Consider the following 8,755-nt stretch of genomic DNA (forward strand, 5'->3'; position numbering starts at 1 on the left):
AAGCCCTGTGAGTTCAGGGCAGAGGACAAGGACACTAGCCAGGGGCCTTTGAAATGTGTAACAGGGACTTGTGACTAGGGATTAAGGGGCCTAGAGGTCAGCATGGGCCTCCATAGGTAGATGTTAATGCAGAGTCATGTGTCCCTTATGCCAAAGGCAAGGAAAATGACTCCTTTGGTGGATAGAAAACCAGTTCCACCAATTCCTGAGGAGGGTCAGCTTTTATTTAACCACCAGGAATCCTTCTAAAATCCAGTCTGAGCTAAGCCAAAGCTCTCATCTATGGACATATGCACTTCCTGGGACCTAACAATGGCTCAGTGGTTTAAGAGCATATGTTGTTCTTCCAGGGAACCAAGGTTCAGTATCCAGCACCCATGCTGGGCAGCTCACAACAATCTTTGTCCACGGAATTTAATGTCCCTAGCCTCTGTGAACACACATACACACACAAATAAAAATAAAACAGGACACTCCCATATCACACTTTTTCTCAGATACAAAACCTAGATTGAAAGGGTTTGCCAATGACTGTTTATGCACATAGAGCCTGTGTGTGTGTGTTTGTGTGTGTGTTTGTGTGTGTGTCTGTGTGTGTGTCTGTGTGTGTGTTTGTGTGTGTGTTTGTGTGTGTGTCTGTGTGTGTGTTTGTGTGTGTGTTTGTGTGTGTCGTCTGTGTGTGTTTGTGTGTGTTTGTGTGTGTGTCTGTATGTGTGTCTGTGTGTGTGTTTGTGTGTTTGTGTGTGTATGTCTGTGTGTGTGTCTGTGTGTGTGTTGTGTGTGTTTGTGTGTGTGTCTGTGTGTGTGTTTGTGTGTGTGTCTGTGTGTGTGTTTGTGTGTGTGTGTGTGTGTGTGTGAAATGAAAGAAGAGTGACTGAAGGAGGGGCACAAGAGTGCCGGGGAAGAAAGAACAACAGAAAGGGTGTGCCTGCATTTGGAGTCAAAATATTTATCTACAGAAAAAGAGAAAGTAAAAAATATAAAAGTGGTTTTTTTTAATGCATTTTCTTTTTAATGAGGACAAAACTATTGTTCACAGCAATTTGACTCCATGCCGGCCCTGCGTATCTCAAGGTGTCCTGTGGGGTTTCAGCACAGACCTCGCTGCTCCAAGGAGTCAGAGATGACAGCGTTGTTGGAATGCAGCGGAAAACTCAGGACAAAATTAAACAGGATACTGCAGTAAACTACCGTCTGCTTAAGAAATCCCCCCTTGTCATCTCCTCCTTCATCAAGTGTTTGGACGATTTCCAAACACTTCTTTTGTGCTGATGTTTTAGGTAATTTCACTTAACCTGAGGGAAACCCTGGGCTGAGAGCAGTTAAGATTTGCCGAACGTCATATGGAATTAAGGTCAAGATGTTATCAGTGTAAGCAGCCTGGCGCGTTGGCTGTCTTTATTGAGTATATCAAACTGTCAGCCCTGGGTCGTAGTGGTCCCTGAAAAACACACGTTCACTGATTAAATGGCAGATTCAGACATGGTCCACACGGGACAGAGGAAAGGACACTTGGAATAGTAGTTGTCACCAGCAGACCCACATAGAGACAGCCCGGAGATCCTTTACAGCCAGTCAGTTGTTGGGGACTGCAGACCCTCAGACCCTGAATTTTCTGTGACCCCTTGCCTGCTGAAGTAAACAGCTTGTTTTACTGAGCTTGCAGCTGCTCTGAGCACGAGACCCTCATGAGTTCCTGATGGCAGGAGAGTGGTTTCTGGTGGGCTTGCAGCTGAAAAGTCCTGAGCGCCAGGGCGTGGCCATTAGTCAAGGAAAGCTCTATATACTCTGCCCTGCAACACAATAGAAGGGGCGATCTTGTTTCAAGGATGACTCGTGTGTGTGTGTGTGCGTGCGTGCGTGTGTGTGTGTGTCTGTCTCTCTGTCTCTCTGTGTCTGTCTCTGTGTGTGTGTGAGTCTCCAGTCCCTTGCCCGATTTATGAACGTGTGCGCGTGCGTGCGTGCGTGTGTGTGTGTGTGTCTGTCTGTCTCTCTGTGTCTGTCTCTGTGTGTGTGTCTCACTCTCTCTGTCTCTCTGTGTCTGTCTCTGTGTGTGTGTGTGAGTCTCCAGCCCCTTGCCTGACTTGTGAATGTGTACACACGTGCGTGCGTGTGTGTGTGTGACATGCACATGCGTGTCAGGGAACTCGTGGCATTGTCTTCTCCTGTCATGGGCCCAGGGACTGAACTCAGGTTGTTGGGTTTGTTGGCATGTTACCCATATGCTGAACCATCTTCCCAGGGTTGTGAATGAAGTTTTCAGTGGGATTAAAGTTGGCTTGAGTGTCGCTGTGGCCCAAACTGTGGTGCAACCCCACGAACCTCTGAGGCTCTTGGGGGTATGTTGGGGCCAGGATGGGAGGGTCCGGGGTGGGGGTAGGGTGGGCAGAGCGGGCCATGCTTTCTAGAGGGGGTGTGTGTTTCTCTTTCCGGCTGATGTTTTCGATGTGGTGAGTACATCCCTTCGACGGAAGCCCTGTACTTCCTGTTCTTACCAATGCTGAAAAAGAAAAAAAAAACCAAAAAACAAGCTAGAAGTGAAGAAAAATGGGGGAAAAGGAGGAAATGGGAAGTTCTGGCCAGGTCAGGATGCCAGGCTCCAGGAGAACCAAGCTGGCTTTCATCCAGGAAACGTAGAGGAAGAGACACCGTCCCCATGGCAGATGATCAGATCAATCAAGACTGAGAAAATAACTTCTCCATATGAAAAGAGCACCTTGACAAACATCTGAATGTCAGGACAGTTGAAGATCTTGAAAGAAGAGGTACGTACAGAGTGAGGCTGTCAAAGGAATACACATAGCCCCAATGCTCCCCTTAACTTTCTCCATTTCCCCCTCCAGTGTCCTGCAGTGTCTGAAATAATCATTTTAATATCAGATTCTGCTTGCTGTCCTTGGGAGGAACATCTTTGCTTCCACGAACTGTTTCATAGGATTTAGCAGAAACAGCCCAAACAGTGTCCTGGTTTCTGAGCAGATGTCCACAGGCGCTGCTGACGGAGGATGAAATATTTATTTATTTATTTATTTATTTGTTTATTTATTTATTTATTTTTGGTTTTTCGAGACAGGGTTTCTCTGTGGCTTTGGAGCCTGTCCTGGAACTAGCTCTGTAGACCAGGATGGTCTCGAACTCACAGAGATCCGCCTGCCTCTGCCTCCCAAGTGCTGGGATTAAAGGCGTGCGCCACCATCGCCCGGCTCAGGATGAAATATTTATATGCTTGTTTTTATCACACAAACCAAGCCCAGGGGCTGGAGAGATGGTTCAGCTGCCAAGAGCACTGGCTGCTTTTGCAGAGGACCTCGGTTCAGTTCCCAGCACTCACATAGCAGCTCACACCTGTCTGTAACTTTGTCCCAGGGCTTCTGACACCCTCACACAGGCATTGGTGTTCTGCATACCAGTGCTGGGAATTGAACCCTGGTCCTCTAGAAGAGCAGCTGATGCTCTTAGCCGCTGAGCCATTTGTCCAACCCCAACAACTGGTTTTTATAGAAATGGTCATAAGTAACCCAGGCTGGCCTTCTGCTTCCTATGAAGCTGTGAGTAGTCTTGAACCCCTGTCCCTCCTGTTTCCACCTCCGAGGGCTGAGATTACAGCCATGCCCCACGATGCTCTACTTATGTGGTACAAGGGATTTAACCCAGGGTTTCCTGTTTGGTGGGTAAGCACTCTACTAAATGAGCTACATTCCTGTTTTTGTTGTAGTTGTTGCTTTTTCCTCTTCTGATGGCTAACTTGAGCACTCTTTCTTTTTGGTTTTTAAAATCTTGTAAATTGCCCTGTGGTGAGATGCACGCCTTTAATCCCAACACTCAAGAGACATAGGCTGGCAGATTTGAATTCAAGACCAGCCTGGTCTACAGAGTGAGACCCAGGACAGCCAGGGCTACACAGAGAAACTGTCTCAAAAACAAAACAAAACAAATCTTGTAAGTAAGTACAATCTATTTCTTGGGCTTCAAAGGGAGAGAAGCCTGGTCCTTGTTGATTTGGAAGCTCGGACCTATGCCCAGGATTGTACCTCAGTAGTTCATCACTCATTTTAATCTGCCTTTTCCTTCTTGAGTTTTGTGCTTGCCTGTCACTAAGGGCAAACCCCAAGACTCCTTTTATTCTTGGCTCACTCAGTCTCCACACAGCTGGGCAGGGCATTGTCACCTGTTTGCTGGCTTTGCTGTGTGACATTTCTCACATCAGGTTGTGATAACAGCTGCCTAGGTTACATTTCAGGGACCTGAGGGCCACTTCTGTTGAAGCGCTGGCTCTTCTCTTAGGCCTGTAGATATCTTATGGGTGACGGGGATGGGATGGAAGGCTAGACATCTCTTCATACTGTGCTGTGGGCCAATGGTTTTACCCTGTAAAAATTTGTTTCTTTGTTTAATAAAATGCTGATTGGCCAGTAGCCAGGCAAAAAGTAGAGGCAGGGCGGACAGGCTGAAAGTAGAGGTGGGGTAATGAGAACAGGAGAATTCTGGGAAGAGGAAAGATTCAGTCTGCAGTCATCATCCAGACACAGAGCAAGCAAGATGTCACTGCCTTGCCAGAAAAGGTACCAAGACATGTGGCTAACAGAGACAAGAAATATGGGCTAATATAAGTTATAATAGTTAATAAGAAGCCTGAGCTAATAGGCCAATCAGTATAATTAATGTAGACCTCTGTGTGTTTATTTGGGACTAAACAGCTGTGGGACCTGGTGGGACAGAAACCTCTGTCAACAATACTGTGTCTGTCGCCTTTGCTGCCTTAATCTTTGAGTCAGATTCTTCTTGTTCTGTTAACTGGAACTGGTGCGCTGTTGCTTCTAATCCATCCTTATGGTCCGTCAGTGACTTCAGCAGCCCAGGTACCTAAAGTTCTTCATTATAAGGCCCAGAGAGGGACTGGAGAGATGGCTCAGCAGTTAAGAGCACTGACTGCTCTTCCAGAGGACCCACACATGGCAGCAAACACCTTTCTGTAACTCCAGTTCCAGACACAACATCTGCTTCTGCATGCTAGTGGGTACCAGGCATGCACATGGCACATAGACATACATGTAGGCAAAACACCCGCACACATAATATAAAAAGGAAAACAAGAAAAAGGCGCAAGCAGTACTTCCTGACCAGAATGTTTGCGCAGGAAGATGGTGCCAGCTCCGAGGGAAACCAGCAGCCCTTGGGACGATGGGATTGCCTGTAAACTACAAGCCAGGATGTTTGCACACAAAAAGTAAAACGTCTTTTGAAACTGTCCATAGCCAGAGGAAAATTTCCAGCTCGTAAATTAAATCATTCCAGCAAATCAATAAAAGGTTCTCTTCAAGGAGTCCTAGTATGTCTCACCAGGACTGTCTGCCCTCTGCCCATGAGCTGAAGCCCACTAGAGCTGCCTGTAAGCCTGTGGTACTTGGCTCGGTGTCCTCGGTACTATCTCTGCCCCCAAATCCTGTCTTTGAAACAGACACACTCTCCCTTTTCTAGTGTGTAGATGTCCTTCTTCTTTGTGCTTTTGTGAGTCCATGACAAAATGACGCTGCACTTAGGTGGGCTTGGTTTTCCAATGTGTGGGTTCCTGTGGGTGCATGTGTGTGTGCAGTCAGAAGTGGGTAACTTCCTCAACTACTCTCCCCCTTAATATTTAAAGAGTAATTTTAAATTATTATTATTGTTATTGTGTGTATGGTGTGTACATGCATGCAGGCATGTTTATGCCTGGTACATGCGTGGAGGTCAGAGGACAACTTTCAGGAGTCAGTTCTCCGGCTTCTTCCCAAGGCCTGCTCAGCCTTCTGTTCTCTTTCTTCCTCCTCTTCCTCCTCCTCCTCCTCTTCCTCCTCTTTTTCTTCCTCCTCCTCTTCCTCCTTCTTCTGGTTTTGATTTTTTGAGACAGGGTTTCTCTGTAGCTTTGGAAACTGTCCTGGAACTCTCTCTACTGACCAGGCTGGTCTCGAACTCATAGAGACTTAGCTATCCCTGCCTCCTGAGTGCTGGGATTAAAGGCATGAGCCACCACTGCCCTGCTCAGTCTTTCTTCTTATTGCACCCAGGAGTGCCAGTCCAAGGACAGCACCCTCCACAGTGAGCTGCGCTCTGCCACATCCATCTGTCAGTCAGGAAAATGTACCACCGTTTGCTCACAGACAAATCTGTTGGGGGCGCTTTCGCAACTGAGGCTCCCACTCCTCAAGGGGCTCCAGCTTGTGTCAGCTGACAAATAACTGACAGCATCCCACACTTTAGCTCCGGCTAGTCTGGAATTATTAAAGCCCAGGCAGGCAGTAAATCTTCCTGCCTCAGCCTGCTGAGTGCTTGGAATACAGCTATAGGCCAGCACACTGGCCAGCCTTACTGCCTTGCTTATACTCACCGTTTTCTTCCTTGTATATAATGTGAGCTTCCGGGTGTGTGGGAACACCTGTATGGCTCTTCTTGTTTCTCATGCTTGAGAGTTTTACCTAACTCAGTATGAAGCTGGATCCTGCTGACAAACCCAGTAACCTTCTTGAGGACAGATGGGTCTCACTCAGCCCTACCCTTCCAGGGGACTTCCAGGATCCACCTGTAGAGGAAGACCAGGATGGAACCTCCCTCTTAAGTGCTCCCCAGATAGGCTGGAATTTCCCCCCCTTCCCCTCCCCCAGCCCCCAAACAGACAGACAGCAAGCGGAGAGCACAGGGTTAGAGAAAGATTAAAAGTTATTGAGCATGACAAAGGGCACTCCCCAGAGAACTGCCCACGGGTTTCTTGGTATCTGTCAAGTGGTGTTTTAGAGAAGAAATAGCTTTGTCAGGCCACCCGCATATCCTCAGACCAGCGAGCTACGTGTCGTTCAGGGTCTTCCATGAGTTCAGCGTCATGAACAGTAAGCATGTCACTCTTTAGAAACACGCATTTATTAATTTGACTTAAGTCTGAACATACAGAAATACTGTACCATTGTTTCTGTGCCCCTCAGTGTGTGCCAAGGAGGAAACGGTCGCTCATCCACGTGGGAACATTGCTAGAGCCCCAGCGTGGTGCCGGGTACCGCTTAGCTCTGGGAAGATATACAGAGTTGGGTTTGGGGACTTTGGGGTTTTTCTCATTGGTTTGTCACTCACAAATGCCCTCTCCTCATTTGCATCCCCAGTCCCTCTACTGTGTTTGTCGCCCCTCAGCACCTGCACCTGTGAGCTGAGAACCAACTAGTGCTGGCTGAGGTACTCGGTCCCTGGTGGGCAACAGTAAGGAGATTGTGTGTGGGAACACTGTCTCTCTGTGGTCCCTTCAGCTTTCTTAATTCGGTGAGGTCCCAACAGAGGAACCAGCTTCTGTCCCTGCATGATCTGTGCATTTGCTTCACAGTGTAACACAACTGCCTCTTTTTATTCGTGGTCCCAAAGCTGGGCGACACAGAATATCAATCTGTCACAGATTTAATAATTGCATCTCTGAATCATAAAGAAATTAAACAATGTCAGGTTCGCCCTGACACGGGTCCACGGCCTCTTTTCTTTTAGACCTGTCTTCCTCCCCGTTGCTTTCCTCTGTGTCCGCTCATATAATTTCTTAAGTGCGAGGGGGGAGACTCTTCCTTACAAAGTTCCGGGGATGTATATGAATGCCCCTTCATCTGGGATGTCAGGTTTAACTCCCTCCCCATACACCTCCTCCACCCTGCTTCCTAGTTTTCTGAGTGTGGGCTGGAGCTTGTGACTCATCTCAAAAGAACAGACAATGTAAAGAGAAAAGCAGGTGTTGGAGGGACCGCTGAGTGGTTAAGAGTACTTCCTGCTCTTCCAGAGAGCCTGAGTCAGGATCCTAGCACCCACGCCTGGGCGCCTCACAACAGCCTGTAATCCCAGCTCCAAGGGATCTCAGGCCCTCTGCTGACCTACACACACACACACACACACACACACACACACGATAATAAAAATAAAATAAATCTTTGGAGTTTTTGTTTTCTGGAGACAAGGTTTTTCTGTGTAACCTTGGCTGTCCTAGAACTTGCTCTGTAGACATGGCTGACCTTGAATACCCAGTGAAAGATTGATTTTCGCCAGGCAGTGGCCTTTAATCCCAGCACTCAGCAGAGGCAGCAGATCTCTAAGTTCCAGGCCAGTCTGATATACAGAGCAAGTTCCAGGACTACACAGAAAAACTCTATAACAAAAATCAAACCAAACCAAACCAAAATCCCAAAAACAAAATGAAAATTAGAATATTGCTACATTTTTTGTTATTTATTTTTTGTTTTGTTTCTAGACAGGATTTCTCTGTGTTATAGCTCTGGCCGTTCTGGAACTCACTCTGTTGATCTGTAGACCAGGCTGGCCTCGAACTCATAGTCTACCTGCCTCTGCCTCCCAAGTGCTGAGATTAAAGGGGTGTAATTTCACAGCCATGTTTAAGTCTTAAATTTTAAGAGATGGTGGCGCGCGTCTTCAATCTCAGCACTAAGGAAGAAGAGGGAGGAGGATCTCTATGGTCTACAGAGTGAAGTGTATGTGTGCATGTGTGTGAGAGCGAGAAAGGGTGGAGGGAGATTGATTTTTGCTGTGTTTCTTAGGCTGGCTCAAAAATTCGGGGCTTTAGCTGGATGGTGGTAGTTTATGCTTTTAATCCCAGCACTCGGGAAGCAGAGTCAGGTGGATCTCTGTGAGTTTGAGGCCAGCTTGATCTACAGAATAAGATCCAGGACAGCCTCCAAAGTTACACAGAGAAACCCTGTCTCGAAAAACAAAGAGAAAGAGAGAGAGAGAGAGAGAGAGAGAG

This window comes from Chionomys nivalis, chromosome 3 (genome assembly GCF_950005125.1).
Source record: "Chionomys nivalis chromosome 3, mChiNiv1.1, whole genome shotgun sequence".
Taxonomy (NCBI): domain Eukaryota; kingdom Metazoa; phylum Chordata; class Mammalia; order Rodentia; family Cricetidae; genus Chionomys; species Chionomys nivalis.